Here is a 22,719-nt window from a genome sequence, read left to right on the forward strand (position 1 = left end):
AAAGATAACTGCAGTGCAGCCATGAGCATCAATACTGTCAGCCACTGCTAAATGTAAATATTATGTTTGTTCTTGTGCCCTAGGTAGGAAAGCAGTGCATCAGAGGAGCTATATCCTCTGGCCTGGGCTGAATAAGAGACTGTGGAGATTACCATGCTTTAATTACAAGTCCATCTCCATAGTTTGCAAAATAAGTTTTCATAAGATTGGCCCTTCTCAGTTTCCTTATGGATAATGGATACAGAGGAGACAAAAGGCCCTTCCATTTCTCTTGCCTGGTTATGGACAAAAATCAGATACATCTCAGATTAAATTACAGATTTAAATTACAGATTTGGTGCTCACATTCTGTGGGAGTAAAACCCAGCCAAAAAGCTCTCAAACTATGAGTAACTTTCACCATTTTGCCGTCCCTCAAGTGGAAAAACCCACAGAGGATACTGGTAGCTATATGGGACTCTGGCAACCTCCACGGCTGTCTCTGGGCAATCTGCACGGTTTCCCTTGGTGTTAATAAAGACTTGGCTGTTTATTTTTCCTTATACCTTGTAATTTTTTAGCCAGTTCTTAATCCAAGCCATTTACCATTCATCACAGAGCTTCCAGCAGCCGTCAGTCACCAGCTGTTCAGCTGCTGAGAAATGAATGATCAAGATTTCAGCAGGATCCTTTAAGATACATTTAAGGTTCTGCATGTGAGAAACAGAAGGTTTATGTGAGGCTTTAAACCTATCTTTGATGAACTTGACCAGGTAGTTGTTTATACTGACAACAGTAAAACATACTATAGACATTTGACAGCACGGGACTAAAGCTGGTTGCTTTTTTACAGCCAACAGTCACTGCAAATATAGTTCCACATTTACTGAATGTGGTCTTCTCTCATTTTTTCTTCCTCAAAGGAAAGAAAAAAGATAAAAGAAAAATCAGGATAAAAGTAGTTCTGTTCCTTACCTCTGAGGTCTACTGACTAGCCTTCCTTAGCAGAGGTGGTGTGTATTCACTTTCTCAGTAACTTTGCTGTGCTTATCCACAGTTATCGCTGATGAATGCTAACAGGTAACATCAAGACTCTGAACAGAATTCAACCCTTTTAACTAGCCCTTCAAGTAGACAAGCTGCCACTTGTGGGCAGCTGGGGGTTGCAGTGGTGTTCCTAGTGCCTGCTTATGTTTAAGATTATACGTTTGAGATGATGTCGAGAGAGCCATTGATCAGGATTTGCAGTGAAGGACTGTACTTTCAGAAATGTCTGAGTACAATAAAATGTGTGTATATAATCTCATACCTTCACCATATGCCTGACACTGAATGGGTATCATCTTTGTAAACTACTTTGCATTAATTACGCTAGGTTTACTAGGTATGCACAGGTATACCTGGTTCCTGAAAAATCAGGCTTCCATTGTAATACAGTTTCTCCTGAGAATAATTTCAGAAAGCTTAAATACAAACTGCGCTAATAATAGAGTGTTCTTGATATACAAAGCATTGTAATGCTATAGAGTCTTTAATGTTGCCTGAGTCATTAATTTGACTGTAGTAAATTCTATACACCGCCTGGAAGCAAAGATCTTTTAGTTGCATAGGTCCACAATGGAAGATAAAGACAATTAAACTGCGTCTCATAAATTATGGGTTGAAGACAGTATACAAAATCCTAGAATATGCCTGAAAACAACTACCAAAAGGGAGCTGCATTTATCTTGGCCATTTGACAGCTTTTGTTCTTCATTCCACAGTTTTAAACACTAAATTGCTTTTACATTGACTCACTATTTAACTTTAAAGTTTATACCCAGGAGCCCTTTGGGAATATCTGATAACACACAAACAGAGTTTCCATAAATGGTAGCATTGTAATACACACACTGGCTTCACAGATTCCAAATTTTCAACTCTCAGCCAACGAAGCACTTCTAGAAACCTTCCAAAGCCACCCCAGATGTATAAGCAACACTGTCGTTTTTGCTTGCTTCTTAAAGTTGATATAGATTTTTCCCAGGATATTTTCCAAGACAAGTTAAAATTTGGATTTACATAACCTCTAAGTTGCACTGACCTTGTAGATATGTTTCTGTCACCATCAGTATCATGAGTCAAAACTATTGTGAAGGAAAACAATTTATTTTGCTTCATGTATCAGCTAGCAAGTTTTCTATTATATCATGACACTAACATCTTTCTTGTTAATATGTTTTCACAGACTTTTTCCAAGACCTTTTAAAATATTTTGTTTATCTTTTTCTTAAAACATAATTCATTCAGCATAATAATTGTATTTAACAAAATAGAACAAATAATTTCTGGTTTTGATAACTCATAAGTCATATTACTTTATAGCCATATATTCCAGAATCATTGCTGACCACTCACAGCTGAGACAGGGCTCTTAGTTTGAAGTTTGCATATTGCAGTTACTGATAATCTAAAAGATACTCTAAAAGGAGAAGTTGTTTTTCTGGGTAGCATTTGCAAAAGTACCTCAGTGCCTTAATGACTAAATATCCCTTTCAAAATCAAATAGGCACTTATCTAGGAGCCAGATTTTGAGTGTACAGCCAGCTTTCACTGCACAGACCTGCAGTCCTTTTGATCGTGCAGGAAAGCACTTGCATGATTTTGAAAAGCCCAGCAGGTTCTTTAGCTGATCTTTAGGCATCTAAATGCATTCAAAAATCATGACTGATAGTGAGACTTGGTTTATAAGCGTCTTTGATTCTTGCTCTAACACCTCTGAATATTTTACCTACTATATGACATGGTAGAGAAAAACAATACAAGAGGCTTCATGCCGCATACTCATGATTATATGGAGCTATGTGAAAGCCAGCTGAAACCAGTTTAAGGTGTTTCATTGACTTGAACAGATTTTGGATCTGGCCACAACTGACAAAAAAAACCCTGTTGATTACTTTTCGTAGTGGCCCTTTTCATCTATTTAATTATTCCTCACAATAGCCTTTAAAAGGATTTATTGTCTACACAATGCACAGATAAATTATACTGATAAAACATAACATAATACCACCATTGCCTAGGAAAATGGTCATGGCTTCTCTTTTATTTTCTAGATGTTTAACGAAAAGAATCCTCCATTTTCCCTGAACAGAGAAACTTATTGTGCTGGTTCTGGCTGGAAAAGAGTTAATTTCTTCACAGTAGCTAATATGAGGATATGTTTTGGACCTGTGCTGGAAACAGTATTGATAACACAGGGGTGTTTTAGTTCCTGCTGAGCAGGGCTTACACAGAGTCAAGGCCTTTCCTGCCTCTCACCCCACCCCACCAGCAAGTGGGCTGGGGGGGCACAAGGGGTTGGGAGGGGACACAGCCGGGACAGCTGACCCCAACTGACCAAAGGGATATTCCACATTATATGGTGTCATGGTCAGCATATAGAGCTGGGGGAAGGAGGAGGAAGGGGGAGGAACATTTGGAGTGATGCCATTTGTCCTCCCAAGTAACCGTTACACATGATGGAGCCCTGCTTTCCTGGAGATGGCCGAACACCTGCCTGCCCATGGGAAACAGTGAATGAATTCCTTGTTTTGCTTTCCTTGTGTGTGTGGCTTTTGCTTTACTTATTAAACTCTCTTTATCTCAGCCCACGAGGTTTCTCACTTCTACTCCTCTGATTCTCTCTGCCATCCCACTGGGGGAGAGGGAGTGAGCAAGCGGCTGTGTGAAGCTTAGTTGCCGGCTAGCATTAAACCACAACACCTATGTATATGATCATTTCCAGCAAAGATCAAAGAATAATTTAATTTCATGCTTATCAATAAGAAAATCTCTCATTTTCCCAACTAATGTTTATATTCATAGGTTGGAAACTGAGATAAACTCCCACAGAAGAATAAAAAGGCATTAACACTGTGTGAAGGCTGCAGTCTGCTTGCAGTTAGAAGGAAAGCATCTCTTGCCAGACTACCTGCTCCCTGAGTAGATGGCGGTCAGAAAACAAGGACAGTTTTAGTGCTGCTGCTTCTGCACCAATGTGCCAGTTAGCACAGTGAGTCTCTCCGGTTAATCAAGGGGGAACAAGGACTGAAGTGTGACTTCCTGGCTTGAGACTGCCAGAAAGGTGCTACTCCAGTCCCTGTGCTCTGTTGCAAATGGCTCACTGCTGTTCTTCAGTTTGCTCTTCTGAAAAAATGACAATAATATTTACCTTGTGCAATATGTAGGGATTTGATGATTAAGAAGTACAGAAAGCATCAACATTATAAGATGCCGAGCAGTTCTATCAGATGTAATTTGCCATTAGTCCAGGAGCTATTAGGGATCCTAACCTCACAGGATCAGAGCTTCAAAGAATTCTTTTCAAGCACACTGTGAATATCAGCCTACTAAAGACAATAAATTATGTTTGACTAGGGTATAGGTACAGTATGTGATATAAGAGAGGAATATATATTAAGATGTCCTGAACCTGAATTCATTAACAAACTTAGAGCATAATTAATTACTAGCCAAGGTTATGTCTCTAAGAATGACTAAGTATGACTGGCAGGACTGCTTTGATTAAACGAATGTCCATCCTAAAAGTGTAGGAGCTGTGAGAAATAAGGAATGCGCAGAATCCCAGAGAATGACGCACATTCATCTTGTCTATACTTGCAGAATCATCAGCCTTGAGTAAGGAAAGACATATGACTACAGTTTTCTAATAAAATCCTGCATTATATGAGAATGAGATTCATTATGTTGATAAGGATTTTAAAGTGTTCATTTTGGCTAACTGGGAAAAGTCAGTCAGAGAAGCAGAACTGTATTGTAGTTGTGTTTTAGCATAAAAGGCAAGTATTGGGATGGGATGATCCTTGATAGGCAACCCTGCAAAGCAAGTAAACACCTGTTCAATTGTAAACGTGATTAATCCCACACCTTTTCAGAGAAACACTGAGGGTTGTGCTTAAGACTCCAGTGCAACTCATGGTTCATTACTCAGACAAGCAAAGAAAGCCTCAAGGGATTGTTTCAAGGAAAGAAATCTCCAAGAGTGTCATTTTGATTTCAGATCCACTTCCATCCTAGAGAAAAAGTTTGATGTGAAAGTACATTTCTTTTGCCTACCAGAGGCAAAGAGATGTGTTCAGGTCTCCTGGCCTGCAGGCCTGTGCCATTCTGCCACAGGTAAGTAATATCTATAAAAGCTTTTGATGAGATAGGAGCGTAGATTCCAAGTTCTCCAAATCACCAAGATCGTATCAGAGAAAAACAAAATATATATATATACTTGAACTCACTGCAGGGATTTTTATTGGAAGAAGGCGGCTTGGCTGCAGTAGAATCCTGTGCCTAAAATGTCGAAAAGGAATGTGAGTTTTCTTCCCTCTGGGGTTTAGTCTTGTTTATTTTGCAAGGCTAACATCTCAAAAAGGTGACTTATGCTCCAAAGCCATGTGTGAGCAATTTATATAATTTAGTATAATTTGAAAAACAGATCACTGAAACTCTGACTTAGTAAAGCACTGAAATATGTGCTTGAATGCCACTGTGAATAGATGTCTTTTCCTAAAACTGAGCTGAGCACATGAGCAGGCAGTGGCATGAAGAAGCAACTTTTAGCAAATTCACTTATTGATTTGGGAGCCCCACATCTTATCCTCTGTTGCATCAGTGCTTTGCTTTCTATTTCCAAGAATTTTATCCAAGCATTTCATTTAGAACTGGATTGCTGAAATAACAGGGATCGCCACAACCAAAAGAATGACACATGTCACCCAAGATAGGCACGTGGAGGACAACCTGGGACAACCGCTTATGGGCAGAAGAGCTCTGCTGATTCTTCTTTCCTGAAATAGTCCAAATGTGAAAGAGAATTCATCGGAAATGAGAAAAGAGCAGCTACAAAATACTGGTGCTGTGGGCCAGAGGGTAAACTGGTAGATTAAATTATGAGGTGAGAGCTAGAAAGGAGTTTCTAGTACCTAATATTTTAACTAAAAGTCTAGAAGAACAGGAGAAAAGTTGTGCTGACAACCATTTTCATATAATACTTTTCTAAATTTCTCATTCTATCCTAATGCGTCAACATAAAAATATTGCCTATCTTGTCAAGGCTAGGAAAGAAACACATAGAAAAGGAAAAACTGAAGAGACAACAGTGAAAAAGTAAAAATAAGTAAGAGAAATGCAACTTGACAGGCAAGTTTCAGGCTTTATTTTTGCTTTTTCTTTTCTTTCTCCTAAATACAACTGCAATTTCCTGGGGTACAGCAGTGCTCAGATTTTGAGCCAGTAGTGATTATTACATAGGCATCAGTGTCACTCAGCCTTCATCCTGATTTCATTCGTCATTACAACAACTCCATGTTACAGCCTTCTCACCCTTCACTTCAGGTTTCTGGTTATTTCTATCAGAACTGGCAACCTCTCACTACTAGTGAATTCTGATGAACATAAGGGAATTTAACAATTAGGAGGAGCCAAAGGCAACAGTACCTGAACTTCCTTGCCCTGTAGAGTTCTCATATTACTGTAGCCAAACATGAGGTCTAGCAACTTGCTCTGTCTTGTTTTACAAGATCTTATTTAGGAAGACTTATTTTATTTGCTAAGATTACTTCTTCCTCCAAACAACGTGGATGTAACCAGGCCTCTTATCTGCATGGGAGTCCCACTCAGTCACATTTTGGAGGACATTCACACTTATCCATGAAATGGAAGAATAGCCTACTGCAGCTAGGCTACGTAGCTAAATTATACCAAGGAAGAAAATGTGACAAGGGCAGTAAGAACAGGACCAATTCTTCAAGGTGTAAGTTTTATAGGATAAGTATATTAGTACTGAAGGAAAATACAATGCCTCTAGAAATTACTGTCTGCTGTAAGCATCAGTATTTTACAGTGGCCTAAAAATGAACAGTCCAAATTGTTTTCCTATTATTTAAAAACACACGGATTCTCAAAGTGAGCCAATTCCCAGCCAGCTGCAGCTATACAATTGTCAAAGGTAAACTGAGATCTTACTTAAACACTAGTCACAATTCCACATTTGGGATTCAATCACCTTAAAACATTCTTGCAGGATCTATGAGAGTAATTACACCATACGCTGGCATTAACAGCAGTGCTCTCCCCAGAAGCGCCAGCCCAGGCCTCTCATGCGACACACTGCAGGCTGCTGCAGCACAGGTTGCACTGATATAGCTGTCTGTGACCATACCAAACCAGTGACATAACCTGCATTCTCACTGCCTGCCTTCCTCCTTGCGCTCAGAAAAGGCAAGTTACCTTTAAACCAAAATGTACTGGTGACCTTTGCAAACTGCTTTGCCAACCGTTCCTAAACACCTGTTTTTTCCCTTCATCACTGTTTTGGTGTTCTGCTTCAAAATACTTTAAATTTAGTTCTGTCATTTCCCATGTCACTTGAGGGGCAAGCAATAATTACTTATTAAATGATATCATAGTTTTATGTCAAAATTATTGTTGTAAGAGTACAAGATAGGAATTTAAGCTTCCAATGTATCCGTTGTTCACAGCATTGCTTACAGATCTTGACATACACAGCGCTGAAAGTGTTTTCTCATAGTCAATGTCATTATGCAGAAGTGTGTGGATCTGAACCTGGATTCATATGGTTGCATTTTTCAAGTTAACCAAAGCAGAAATTCGGAAATTCAGGCTTACACTTTTATGAACATTATTCTGGCTACAAACGACAAATAATACCTGTTCAGCATAAATGAACTGGTACAAAGCTTACTTGTCAATAATTTAAAAACTTATCAGAACCTGCAAAGGGTTTTACACAGTCAGCATTTTTGCCATGTGCCCACAGCAATTTTTCAGTACTGAGTACTAAATTGGAATTTATTATATCATTAAAACAGAGCCCAGCTCTGCAAGCTACTGGACAGAAGTGCAGTCTCCTGGGTGGAAAGGCCTCAAAATCAGTTGACAAATCTAGGAATTATAAAACAAATGTATAAGGTGGTGGTGGACACAGTGGCATGGAACAGAGTAAAGTTTAACCCAGTATCTGCCAAGGTTTAACAGTACAAGAATCATAAAAAGCCCAAACATTCCCAAGTTATCAAACGCTTCAAAGTCCATGGTAGATACTTTAGGGAATTGCAGTGGAGCGCTGAATCCAAGTAGCTATGGAGGGATGTCTCATCTGGCTGCATCCTGGCCAGGTGCTGTACTCAGATGCACACACTTTCAAATTTCTTTACACATCTGAGGGCTGTGCATACCTCATCCTCTCCCATTCCCAGGAATCATGAGACACAGTGTTCTCTGCCTTCCTTCTACACTTCACAAAAACCCTCTAAACCCATCAAGATCCACAGAAGTTACTCACACCTAACACCTCACCTTCCTGAAGTCTGCTGCTCCTGTTTAAAATTTGACAAGACTGGGCAGCATTGCCAAGAGGAATTGACCTATATGAACAAGCAGTTTTAAATTAAGTAAGAACATCTAAACTTCATTATATGTGGTACCCTGGAAGGATCAGCTGAAAGAAGAGTTTACAATAATAGCTCAGCACAATAATTACAGCAGTCGCAGATCTGTTGTTTTGAATTTCAGCCATAACCTTCAATTTGGGTTTCACACACATAGATACGATTGTAGAATTGTCATTTCAGTTCTGCTTTGCATATAATTTTGTTTAGCATTCTCAGTTCCACCTACCACTTGTACTACATCACATCTTTGTGACAGCTTTCTCTCAAGCTGATGGTTCTTGGCAATGCATAGTGGATTAAAATCATTCCTATTAATATTTTACCATACTAGCTCTATTCTAATACAGCTCTGTTATTCCACCTGCCTCTCGGCATTGATGTGTTTTTCTGAGCTCAAAAATCAACCTAAACTGATTAAACTATTTTAAAAATTGCATTATCTTTTTAAAGAATCTTGAATTACACAATATTTTAGTAAAAGATTTAATGGTCAGAGTAAAGTACTGCAGTTCCTAGAATATACTCTTTTCAGATAAAGGTCATCTTCTTTCCTTTCAATTAAAATATGAACTTCTGTTACTTTGAAAAGCACCTATTTCAGATATAAAATATATACTTAACATTTTAAACAATGCAGCAAATTCTTTATTTCTAGAACTGTCAGTCTAACATTTCACTATGATCTGACATATTAATTTCACACTCTAAATATTTAAGCCACTTGCATAAAATAAAAAAAGATCCAGTTATATGCTGAGAAATCATTAATCATTTACATTTTTTAATACCTTTCATCCAGAAAAATTAAGAATTTTATAGATTGTACAGGAGCTAGTTTGCGTGTTACTGCAAAGCAGTACTGCAAAGCAGCGCTTCAGATGTTGAATCATTTAATAATAGATAGCAACCTTCCACAGAAAGTAAAGAGTAATTTATCCAGCTGAAGTTAGAAATTCAATAATTTAATGTCAGGGTAGTACCGTATATCCACACTGGGGCACTGGCTGATACTGGGATGGGGAGAGCCTCACAACTAACCTCTGGGAAAGCACTCACCCTCAGGCATACCAAATTGTGTCTGCACAGTCTCTGCTGCTATTGACAGGTTTGTGCTGCTATTTGGAGCTGGCTATCATGGTGATGATGGCTCTACTGAAAAACAAACTCAAAATCTGAAATGTCATTTCTTGTTCCAAAAACCACAACCATGGATGAGAGCCTTGGCTGATATAATGCCAGGCTGGGCTTCAACTCAGGAAATGACACAGCCTAAATGATTTCATGATGTCAGTGGTACTGCTATACCTCTTAGACAGTATACGTGGTATTTCTTCTAATTATGATCCCAGATGCTTAGTCTGTTATGCATGTTTTTGGTAAGCACAGTGACATCTCTTCTTCATATTTCTTATTAACTCCTGCCCACATTATCTTCTTCAGTCAGTGTTTGGTCAGCTTGCTACAAGCCTCAAGGCAGGACATATAGTCATCTTAAGAAAGAAATAAGACAAGATGGCAGCTCGGAAGGAATTTATGTAAAGTCTGAAGTAGAGCAAGTGACCATGAACACATTCAGTGAGTGTTTCATAGCATGTAGAAGTAACCTGCAGTTTTCCAAGGTCCAATTTGTGGCCTAAGCCCTGTCAGATCTGCTACCTGTCTAGCTGAGAAGACTGCTGCTGGCCCCCAAATGCAATGTGGCAGCTGAAATCAGCTAATGCTCTAAGGCCAGCCCTACTCTGAAAAAAAAAAAAGCTACTTCAGCACCTTTACTATGCTCCTGCCTTACTGACTTGAAATAGGCAGTTGCCCGACCCCTAGGATGTGCTGTGAGGCTTTTTGGTATTGTGTTTTAGAAGTGCTGAAGGGCAGCCATGCCACAGATGCAGTGGTATTATTATTAATCACTGGCTCTGCAGAGCTACTCAGTTAGGTGTTTTGTGATTAAATTGTTGATTTCTTTCTACACTGATTATAGTGTTTATACACCAGTTTTCTGTGCTTTAATTTGGTTGACTGAAGTGCCTGGAGAACAGATAGTTCTGGTCCTTTCATAAATTCAGAAGAAAAATACAAAAATAATACAAAATAAATCTGCTCTAGCATTAACATATATTCAAGAAAAGTGAACTATTTAGCTGATTTGCAGCTTTAACTGTGCTTTTCCTGATGCAGGACAAAATCTTATCCTTGGTGGAAGAAGCCACTCTGGGGAACAGGCAGAGCGCCAACCACATGTTGTTTCAAGACCCGCCCTGCCATCCTAGGCGAGGCAGCCAGCCGTTCTGAGCACAGAGGCACACGCTGCTACTTATTTCAGGAATGACTAGCATCTCCTCAATCACAGATAACATAAAACTCACTGGCCAGAAGAGACCTAATTATAACTCCTAGCCAACCATCTGTGCTCCCTCAGGCTGGCTCCGGGAGTGCAGGACCGGTGTCTCACCCAACCCCTCCTATCTTTTTCCCCAGTGATGGAGAGTGAACTAGAATGCGACTGCAAAGTTCACAGAGCCGATTCAGAAATCCAGGAGCTGAAAAGCATGGGTTTGTTCTCATGAGTTTTTAGTTCATCTGCATGAACAGGCTAAGCAAACAACTGCAGGTTTGCCAGTACTGAAATGAGGCCAATGGCAGGAATACAGATCTGCGGGTGCAGCAGTGAACAGTTGAACTGCAGGCTCAGCTGCTCTCTTGAAACTTTCTTGTGTATTATGTTGGCCTCTCACTACTAGAAAGGCAGGAAAAGAGCACAAGGTATCTCCCCAGCAGTATACGTGCAAATCAAAGAGAAGTTTTCCCTTAAACTTATTTCCTGAACCTATATTTTAAGCCTTTTCCTAAAAAATAAACCTGAATTTAATACAAGTATTTGGACATTAATTATTATTATATTTAATTTGGACAAATTAAAATCTCCCTCTTTAAAGTCTCATCTCTACCCTGCTCATTAATGAATACTGTAGCTAGGTTCTTTTTTTCTGACCATCTAGTTCTAGACTAACTGCATATGAATGCAATTTGTTATTCCAAATTCCAGATTACTTATTCCAGATTCAGAGTGGTATAAATGAAAGCACAATTTCTCTCAAATGCTATATCTTAACTAATCAAGCAGGAAAAAAGTAACACATGCTCTCTCCAGGAAAAAAAAAAAAAAAAAAACACTAGCAAAAATTGTATAATTTCAACCTGACACCATTTAAAAGAGCAAGAAAAGAAGATGAAGCATGCCACTGCAAAACCTAAAATCCCACCTCCCACAGTGTTGGCAAAGCTTGCCTTTTCTACCTCCACTGCCTTATTGTTATAAACTTTCTCTTGCAACCCTTCAAAAATATTTTTTTCCACATTACTTGTGCTTTGTATAAATTCACATGAAAAGGTAGCATACCTATTTTAAGCCATCTAATATGCTTTGATTGTAAAACTTAAATCTCTCAGTAAACCTTCCTGTGCAGCAAAGACTGCCAGCTTCATAGCCTTGGAAAGCCCTGTGATCCTGATTCTTTAAAAAATAAAATAAGTGGAAAAGTTATTATATTAGATGACTTGGAAAGGTTTCTGAAAGTTAGGTACAAATGTTCCTTTTGCCTGAGGCCACTACTTAATCATCAGTGCGCCCTGCACTCTGCATATGAAGGTTTTAATAAAACAGAGCTAATAGACATTTTTAAGAGTCTCTACCCCTTTAAAAGTGGTTGGTGCACACATAATGTGCCATCACCTAAAGAATTATTGGCACAGATTTGATGACCTACAAATTAAGCCATAGCTTCACTATTTCAGGCTTGAACTCATGAAACCTTTGAACTCATTACATTATCACTCTGTTCTATAGATACAGAATTGAACTTAAAATCAATATATAATCCAATTACAAACCTTGTGAACAACAGAGCGGTCTTTCCCAATCTTCGTTTTCCCCCTACTGTAAATGCATACATGGGCTGATATAAAGATTTTTGGACATCTAGTGCTTTATAATGTATTTCACATTTTCAAAAGGAATGTGATTTTGATGACCTCAAATAAGAAATCCCATTTTAGAAACCACTCACCACCCAAACACTGGCAACAGCAAACAAAACATCCTCAGAACATCAGAAATGGGGCATTCACATCACCACCACCACTTGAAAATAGAGCCATGTGCGTACTGAAAGGACACATCCTGTAAGTTAAAGCCTAGATGGTGTATACAGCACAATGAGCTCTTGGGGGAAGAAAAATCTTTTGATTCTCTTTGGTTTGTACAGCACCTATATTGTCATACTAGACTTTTCAGCCTGGCCTTCACCGATGTGCTGTAGATCCCACTTGGGAATTTAGAATGGTAATTTCTTCCCCCACTTCCCTTGAACAATTAAACTGTAATCTGCACTGCAGCAATAATTTAAAATGTGGCTCTAGGCAAAAAGCCTATTGCAGCGTCTCTGTTAGAAATGCTATTAACGCAGCTAATATCAAGGTCATTCTCAAAGCCTGTCAAGAGCACCTATAGAAGTACCCCATCTTTTTGCATATGGTTAAGCTTTTGGTTAATTACATTAACAGATGCACATAAGATCCGACTTCACTGAATGAGGTGTAACTCTTATTGCCAAATTATTGTAATGGCTTGAGAAGCAGAAGTTCCAAACATAAATGCATCTCCAACAGAAACATTAATATACAGCCTCACTTAAAAGTCTGCAAAGACAACACATCTTGACACCACGACATATAAACATAGTATTTTGGGGGATGTTTTTAGGGAGTTGAAATTCTGACCTCTGTGTACTTTCTTACATACCGATAAAATGAACCAAAAACTTAAAATAACCTGTTACTTCAATTGCTTGTAAGTTTTAGGCAGCTGGCAGTAAATTTACTTTTATAGAAATAAATGTTATCTCATTACCAACAATCTCCATTAGGATCTAGCAGACCATGAAATAGACTTTGCAAGATCAAGCAATGTGCTAAGGCCCAGAAAAACATTATTTTAGCTCCCAGCTTCAGAAATTATGAGGGAAATGAAGCACTATATTACAGTTTGAAGCACACACACTAAATAAGCCTTTTTAGCCAAGGCATTAGGAAAGAGAAGTGCAGATTACTCATAACTGTGAAAAGTACAGTCAGGTTATTTGGCACCTGCTTCTTAGCTTGATTTCCTACTGGTTTTAACTTCTTACAGAATGTGCTTTTTGCAGAGGAGAGGTTGTAATACTTCTAATACAGGATAAGGGAGCGCTCATTTTAGACGCTAGGGGAGACAAATATATTCCAACACATTACCAGAAACAACTTTCCTGTTCAGAGCAAAAAAATATTTACAGATCTACGGTGAGAAAGAAATCAAAGTAAAGCAAGAAAAGGCAAAAATATTGTCCTGAATGCTAACTAGAGTATTAGGGCTTTCGTTCTTTTGACTAGAAACAATGTCCAGTTTATAAAACACACTTAGCTTTATATATCTTCATGAGGCTAAAAAGATACATTTTAAGTCAGTTCACTAAAATAACATAGGATCACGTTTCCTTCCCCAGATGCCATAAGACATCTAAAACTCAAACCAAATATAAACTATCAACCACATAGAGTACTGAGCCATTGTATCTTCAATCAGCACTTTGTGGGAGAACAGTGATTTTTTATTTTTATTTTCATTTCATAAAAGAGCAAGCTATCACACCTGGCTTCAGACCTGGCAAAGACTTAAAGACTTGTGTATGACATGTATATGTAAAAAAAATAATTAGGAAACAAAAATCACAGAGAAAACAAGGTTTTGATTGGCAGCGGGTGGTTCAGGAAGGAGGCCTGTGGAGGGGTTAGGGTTTACCTGTTTTCCTGCAAAGGCAGTGCTTACACAGCCACGCTGCCTGTCAAGACAGGTTTTAATCCTTAGGCTGATTTCAGGAAATTCTGAAAAAGGAGCTGTGGCTTCAAACATAATTGTACTCCTCAAGGTTTCTTGTCAACTTGCGTTTATTGAGAAGAGAGACCCAAATTAATACAGCCCAAGAGGGAAGATTAGCAGAATTCAAGTATTAAAGATTTTTGCTTGTCAGCAGCTATTGGACTCTTCAGCACTTTTCTCTCCGAACCATAGCACTGCTGTCCCTGTCCTGCAGTGGGATGGAGAGCCAGGGAAAACAGCTTCTTCTGGGGACTTATTGCACACAAAGTCCACAGCAAACAAGTTTAATTCACTTAATACCTTAAGAAACCACCTGTTTCTCTTAGCTAAAGAAAAGAAAATATATTTTCCACTCTGCAAATACCATATAAAAAAATTTGAAAAAGAGAAAATGTTGTAAATCACAATAAGAATGCTTTCAAAATTCTGTATCTAGCACCTCTTCCAGCCTTACTTTTTCATATCCATATTTGAAATGATGGGAATTTATTTTTAGATTACCATTTAATTTAATATGACCTTACATGCATAACAATTGAAACCAAAGTTTTATGACACTGAAATCAAACCACCACAACAAAATTATAATGATAATGGTAATACAATAGGTTCTAGCAGATCATTCAAATATAAGTATATAGATGCTTTAAGTTATCCATAATTGCTAAACTAAACTCATTTTTGTGAGAATTTACAGTGCACATTCATTTTTTCCAGCAATTCCAATTTTTGTTTTTCAAAATATTAATAATGATCAAAATTCTTTCCAGAAAGTGCAGTTATTCTGCACTATTGACTTTTATCTTTGTATCTATACCATTATTATAAAACCAGAACAAAAAGAGAAAAAAATAATTTGTTTGCCATGTTAGTGATGTTTACGGTAATAGTAATTTTACAGGTTAAATGTCTAAGTATTATGAACGTTGTATTCTTAACAAAAAGGAGGGGGTGAGCATTTGCAACCAATTTCTCTATATTCTCTCCCTCCAATGACTCCAAAATGATGCTGCTCTCATGCATTATATTATTTCTCCCAGGCCACGTTCTTGAAATCAATTTAAAAACTTCTAAGATGAGAGATCTCAAGAGCTTCAGACAAAGACTGTAATTCCTTTGGGCGATAATACATTTTTCAACTTTAACTGATAAACAATACAGGCCAGAAAAATCAAGCAACGCTTTTACTGAAACTCATTTGTGCCCCGTTCCTGCAGCTCCTCTGCTGTGTTATCTCTCGCAACAACACGCAGACTTGGCAGCAAACACAGCCCACCACAGTCACTGCTCTTCACTGTTCTCTTGGTCCAGCTTCCAGATCTTTGGGGCCATTTGCCGTCATTTTTATTACCATTCAACTAGTTGGAAATCTGTATCATCTGTGGGACTTGAAGTATGAGATTACCGTTTCCACCAGTGTTTACAGACATATTTCAGACAATTTGAAATATATGTTAAGCTGTGCAGCCCACAGAACCTCACGTTCAAAAAAATAGCCCAGTCCTGTGGTGCTGCTGAGGTAACAGTTAATCATTAATTTCTACGGGGAGAATTTTAACTGCTAAAAATTCAAATCCATTTGAGAAAAGTACTGTGGGCACTAATTTGTCTGTCTTTGAGAGACATAAGATCACTCACTGCAGGGCTCTCCAAAGAAACTGTACTCAAAAATCATACTGCTGCTCTGAAGTGGATTTAGTCCTTTTAATAACTTCAAACAAATCTGAATTATTTTATATGGGTTCCAGTATAGCTCCTCTCATCCAATTAGCTAAGTGCCTGGAGCAGTCTCTCAAGAGTTAACTTCCATTCATCCCCTCCTGCCACAGTTAAGACAACCTTGCATAGCTCTTTCCCACAGAGCTTTTCTCAGCCAGTCAGAAAATATTTCCCATTTACCTCATTATAATTAGGTCATGTTCAATGAACCACTAGTCATTTGAGATCAGTTTATCATCTCTCCTAACAAGACAATATAACCCCCAAAATCCAAGAGACCTGAACTAAATATAAATTGTTGAAATAAACAGTTGAAATACCATCCTTACATATTTTTCTTTATAACAGCAGCCTTTGTGAGTCTCTCTTTCGTGGTTTCACCTAGATTGTTTTTGTACTGGCTCTGGCCGGGTATGGGTAAACTTCCAGCAGCCTGTATAGTGCTGAGGTTCGGATTTGTGGCTAAAACAGGCTTGACCACGCACCAGTGTTCTGACTATTGCTGGACAGTGCTTGCACCCTGCCAAGGTGGTCCCTGTTTCCCACTCTGCCCCCCAGGAGCATGCTGGTGGTGGGCAAGAGGCTGGGACGGGACACAGTCGGGACCCCAAAGGGCCACCCCATGGCACCTAGCGCCATGCTCAGCAGTAAAACTGGTGGTAGAGGAAGAAGTAGCAGGTTGTCTTGCCAAGGTGGCTGTTGCTCAGAGACTGGCTGGGCATTGCTCTGCTGGTGGGAGGTGGTGAGTGATTGCTTTTTCATCACTTAGGGGTTTTTTCCCTTTGCTTATTAAAAGTCTTTATGTCGACCCAGGAGTTTTCTCACTTTTGCTCTTCATGTTTTCTCCCCCATCCCACCAGCCGCTAGCCTGGGCCTGTTCGACGTTACGAGCATTCACTGTTCAGGTGCCAAAGTTACCACACATTTAGCACAGATGTTTCTGCAGTCAACTTCCTTCCTCCCTCAGAAATGACTCTGTCATAATATATGGAATAAAAGTCAGAGGGGCAGAGGCGTCCAACCACCATTGACTTTCTGTCTCTGAACAATTTGCCTTTGTTCTTTTAAAAATATTTCTGGAAATGCTCTATCCGCCATAAACAATACACCTTCAGTGCCATGTTACTTAACGACCCTTTGCACATATAATGTTTGGCAAATAAAAAATAAACTAATGAGAAAAGCCACTCTTCCAAAAGACCGAATACAGCTGGGGGTACCCGTGCTAGCACATATTATTAATGGATTTGCAAAACAAAACAGAAAATAGAGAAACCATATATTATTCAGCGTTATTGGCTTAATCACCTGATTTTTAAATAGTCAGGTTTAAAGACTAATTGTTCCAGATGGCACGCAGGTGATAATATGCAGCTTCATTGACAATGTTACTAGAGATGTTTTAAAAGAAATTGCAAATAAAAGGACAGCGTTATGGCAGCATTGTGAAAATGGTTTTCTTAGCTCTTCAAGATTTTACAGAAAAAAGAGGCTAGTACTACAGATTGTATAGAGCTGCTTTTCTTGAGGATAGATCTTCCCAGTTTTCCTAGGAAAAAAATCTGTGTTGCCCTGCTAAAAGGCAAAGTGTCTCTGTGGAATAGACCCAAGGGAAACCCCAGTGACCGTATATGAATGCTTGGTGAAGATGACAGCTCTGCACATCTCTCATCAAGGATTAATGTGTGGAATCTGAAATACGTTTTGTTTTACTGTAACCACATTTAAAGGTTATGAGCCATATGTAATGGGAGTGTGACATTTCAGGAAACATTCATCTCTCAGGTTCAAAATACTGAAGAAGAACCTTTTACAGTTTTAACCAGCTCTCCTATGCACACACTACTGGAACAACAACTTTAATTTTTACCTTTTAATCTCATTTGGGAAATACTAAATGACAGTCCAACATTCATATATGCCTCTTGTATTAGAAAATCTATTCCAATAAATCTGATACGAGCATTTTCCTTTGTCTGTTTCTTTAGCAGAAGTTCCTGAATATTATATTTTTCTTTTTTGTTGCCTCTTTTTAGGTAATATTGTAAAATTCATATTTCTAAAAGTAGGTTTTAAATCACTGTCTGAAAAAGCCTCTCCATTAATTATAGAAGGACAAAAGTATAAGAACTTAGGCACTTAAGAGGTGATATTCAGACTCCCTCTCAATGAAGCCAATACTTAAACAAAATTTCCTCTGTTATCACACCATGTTAAAACAAATTTTGGTTTCACTAAGGTTAAAATTTTAAAATACCTACTCAAAAGACAGTTTCAAATATTCGAAGTAGCAAAACTGACTACCTTTGTGTCCCTTTTGCAAACCAAGGAAAAACAGTGCTACACTGCCCACTAAGGAGGTATTTTCCTCCTTTGCAAGTATATTTAATACATACATTAGCTTTTTCCTAACTGAAAAAGTACTAGAGATATGTGAAAAGGATAATGTGTTTTATTAAATCAGTCTACTCAATTTACTGCCCTTCTTCAGTCAAATATTATTCCAAGTGTAAGAGGAAGTTGAAGAGATCAACCTGCTTTTAAAATGTTTGTCTGATTATAGCTGTAAGTTAGCAGAGAAGCAAAATTAAATGGAACCATCAGTTTCCACACTTGTTATTCAACAGCTGGAAATGAAACATATACAGACATACGTCTAAAATTTACAGAACGTATTCTTTTCACTGTTATTACAGCCTTTTAGTTGTATGATCAGCTTGATGTAGTCATCATAATAGTTTCCTAAATATTTCATTTGTTTTTAATTTTCTATTCCGGTCATTAAAAACAAAAACTAATGGACAGCAAACTCAGTCCATATTAAGGTTACATCAAATCTAGACACAATTAATTTCCTCTGGTGTCTAATAAAGGTTTCCTGAAAGGATGCATGCACTTAATAGTCCTCAAACATGTTTTAAAATAACACAAATATAAACTTGATTCTGTGCAATTTCACTTAAACTTCAGTTTAAAGTGAGTGTTTAAGTGCTTTGCTGAATCCATTCAGCATTGTGATATGGAGAAGATTAGAGTGTTTAAATGCTGATCTTTCAAAAACAGTTTTTATTACAACAGACTTGTTCTGATCCTTTCAAGCTGACAGGAAAGCATCAGAGTAAACAGAATCAAGAGCATAAAGAAATCTTTTTCTTCTTTCCAGGACAGAACCAGAAACCAGTTAGGCTGGTGAACTCTGACAGGAGCTTACAGTGCTGACCAGGTTTGTTTTACTGTTACCTCCTCCCGCACTTTTTGCTGATCCATCTACATGTAAACTAATGCCTAAATTGTTACTTTCTGGGTCAAGATTGTCTCCTTGCTTCTCTGTTTCACAGAGATCTTTCATGGAGGGGGTCGGTCCTTGCAGTGCCTAGCCATTACCATAATATAAATTACTTCTACTAACAGTTATATCATTATTAATGCTACCACATATGTCATACAGAGAAAGATTTCTAACAGCATCATAAACAAGTCCAGGCTTTTCTTTGATGTATGTGAGCCTGTTCTTGAATAACAATACTAAAGTACAACCTTAGCACTTAAACATTATATGCATCCTCTATTTATGATCTCAGTGCAGAGGCAATCAATATTCCCCTTTCTGAAACAGCTCTCTACAAATACCAGTCTTCAAAAACTGGTAGAGTCTCTGGTAACATACTGCTCCTAATGGTAGTACAACAGTAAGGGAAAGCCAATCCTCTGATTTTAAAACTTTGCACAAACCTTGACACACCATATGCCTTCAGTTTTGTTCTAGTGCTCAAACATTACTTCACAGAGAGCCCAGCTGTAGATGTCGTTTCAGTGGAGATAAACATGTGACAGACTCGCCTGTCTCCAGCTAAGCCATGGTGACCTGCACCGCACTTCAACGTGGTACATGCTAGTAGCAAAAGGAAAGCGCTGCCTAGGGGAAAGGTGACAGGAACTAGGTATGTTTACCATATTTTTGGTAGAAGAGTTCACAGAACCCTTCCCCTGCTTTTCTGGACTATCTGTCTTCAAAGCACAGCATTATCTTCCAAGGACTTTTGGAGGAAGGACTTCTCTGGGACAGAGTGGAATAGCAGGTCAGGAAGTGAATTAATTCAATACTTATTCTGAGAGATCTCTTCAAGGATTTTCAAGGATTCATGGTCACGTCAATGCTCAACTTGACTCAGAGCAAGAATGTCCCCCAGGTTCCTATAACAGGGCAAAACCTTTAAATATTCTACATGTTACTAACTGTCCATGAGGGTGGGTTGGTGAGAGGGTCTCAGAGTATTTTCTTTCTTTTTTCTTTTTTCCTTTTTAATTTCTCCAGGCATTGTTTTGTTCTACTGAAAACCAAGGTGCCATCAAAATATCATTTTTTACAGAAATCTTACTGTTACACATTCATTAACTGTAATGAAAAGATCCTCCATCTTTTAGAGGACACCTTATGCACAGCAAACAGGGGAAGTGAGAGGGTTGCCATAGTCTGCTGTACTATTTAACTGGCAATTAACACACTTATTATTTTATTCCTTCTTTTTTCACTAGGAAAACAAGTTGGCAGTTAAGAGGTTATAGTCTAGAATTTACACTATTAAAATGGTTAAATATTACTGGGTTTTAGCATATTTAGCAAGATAAATGCTTTCCACTTTCCACACTCAGCTTTGAAAATGTGGTCTGTAAGTGTTAAAACATTTCCAAACACACTGGGAAAAAAACCTGCAGATGTACATACTGGGATGAATCAAAAGAATACCTGTATTTTGACTGCAAAATTTTACCCGATATATAAAATATGCACATTTTAGCACCACTGCCTGATTTTTATGCCCTTAAATGCATGCAACATTTTTCTTAATAGACCAAATTACTTCAAAGCATTTCTGACATCTTGGACATCTATTCAAAATTACAGAAGCCAGAAGGCATTTGTAGACTGTTCTCTCATTTCCCTCCATGGTTTGTCAAAGTGCTACAAACATCAAGGGCTGCTTACAGTTATCTGTAAATAAGACAACTAGCAAGGACATAGAGGCCTTAGCAAAGCCTAGAGAAGAATAGGCCTCAACTAAATATATCATTAAATAACATAGATCTTAGAATTGCAAACTTATGATCTGAATACTCTGTTAAGTAGGTTTCTTGTAGGGGAATCATAGAATCATAGAATGGTTTAGGTTGGAAGGAACCTTTAAAGGTTCATCTAGTCCAACCCCTCCCAGCAATAACAGGGACATCTTCAACTAGATCAGGTTGCTCAGAGCCCCGTCCAGCCTGACCTGGAATGTTTCCAGGGATGGGGCATCTACCACCTCTCTGGGCAACCTGTGCCAGTGTGTCACCACCCTCATTTTTAAAAAATTTTTTCCTTATATCCAGTCTAAATCTACCGTCCTTTAGTTTAAAGCCATCACCCCTTGTCCTGTCACAAGAGGCCTTGCTAAAAAGGTTGCCCCCATCCTTCCTATAGTCCCCCTTTAAGTACTGAAAGGCCACAATAAGGTCTCCCTGCAGCCTTCTCTTCTCCAGGCTGAACAACCCCAACTCTCTCAGCCTGTCCTCACAGGAGAGGTGCTTCAGCCTCGGATCATTTTTGTGGCCTCCTCTGGACCCGCTCCAACAAGTCCTTCTCATGCTGAGGGCTCCAGAGCTGGACGCAGCACTGTAGGTGGGGTCTCACCAGAGCAGAGTAGAGGGGCAGAATCACCTCCCTCGACCTGCTGGCCGCGCTGCTTTTGACGCACGCCAGGATATGGTTGGCTTTCTGGGCTGCAAGCACACATTGTTGGCTCATGCCCAGCTTTTTGTCCACCAGTGCCCCCAAGTCCTTCTCCACAGGGCTGCTCCCAATCCCTTCATCTGACCATACATTTCAGCCCTTTTGAATATATGGCTATTCCCAGAGTTAAACAATGTTTTCAGCTGGAACCGGGCAAAGGCTCACTGGCTAATACCTGCCACTGTAGGCTTCCTTTTGCAAGCTGCCACTTTGCAGCAAACTGAACCAGGAAATAATATATCCCAAGCCCTTTGAACTGAAACACTGTGGAGGTGAAGCATTCCGCCTCTACCTGCATGCTGCTGCACTAACATTTTTGTTCCCTGAAGAGCAGTGTCCACCAACACTTGGCCTTAGACTCCTTTGTCACTAGGTAAGGAAAAGCATAGGTCAAATTTATTCTGTCTCCTGATTGGGAAGCAGAAAACAGTTACCAAAAGGAAATCAGCAGAACAAAAGATCAACATCTACCTGGAAATATTATGGGCTGCTGAACAGACTTCCTTCCGTGGACATCTCTCAGCTGCCTGGAGTGAGGGTCTATTTCAGCAGACATCCTCCCCTCATTGTTTCTTCTTTGGAAGAAACAACTCTTACCCTGGTTCATGGTCTTCTAATTATATTTCTTTCCTTCTTGTGAAATATTGAGCACAAGTAAACCTTAAAAACAGATCCTCACCCCTCCAATACCTGCTTTTCCTGTGATTCAGTATGCTGATATAATTGTATACCAGAAGCAAATTACCACTTGTAGCTCACTGGGAACAAAAGCTCTCCTAAATGTAATCTTTTCTCTCTGGAGGACTTCCCAGTGTGGGGTTTTTTTTAGACATGGTTCACTCTCCCTACAATGCTTATGAAGTAAGAACAGTTTGACTTACAAGCCCACTGCTATG

The 22,719-nt window shown here is 38.8% G+C and overlaps 1 long non-coding RNA gene across 1 annotated transcript in view; it reads left to right on the forward strand.

Annotated features, from left to right (window-relative positions):
• The window catches only part of LOC135314384 (uncharacterized), a 52,437-nt gene extending 30,915 nt beyond the window's left edge, over positions 1 to 21,522 (forward strand). Inside the window, exons 2-3 of the long non-coding RNA XR_010373884.1 lie at positions 19,217 to 19,276; positions 19,809 to 21,522. This is a non-coding gene — a long non-coding RNA (uncharacterized LOC135314384). The remainder of the gene's footprint in view (positions 1 to 19,216; positions 19,277 to 19,808) is intronic.
• Positions 21,523 to 22,719: the final 1,197 nt, after the last annotated feature.

The sequence above is a fragment of the Phalacrocorax carbo genome, chromosome 7 (genome assembly GCF_963921805.1).
Source record: "Phalacrocorax carbo chromosome 7, bPhaCar2.1, whole genome shotgun sequence".
In the NCBI taxonomy this organism is placed as follows: domain Eukaryota; kingdom Metazoa; phylum Chordata; class Aves; order Suliformes; family Phalacrocoracidae; genus Phalacrocorax; species Phalacrocorax carbo.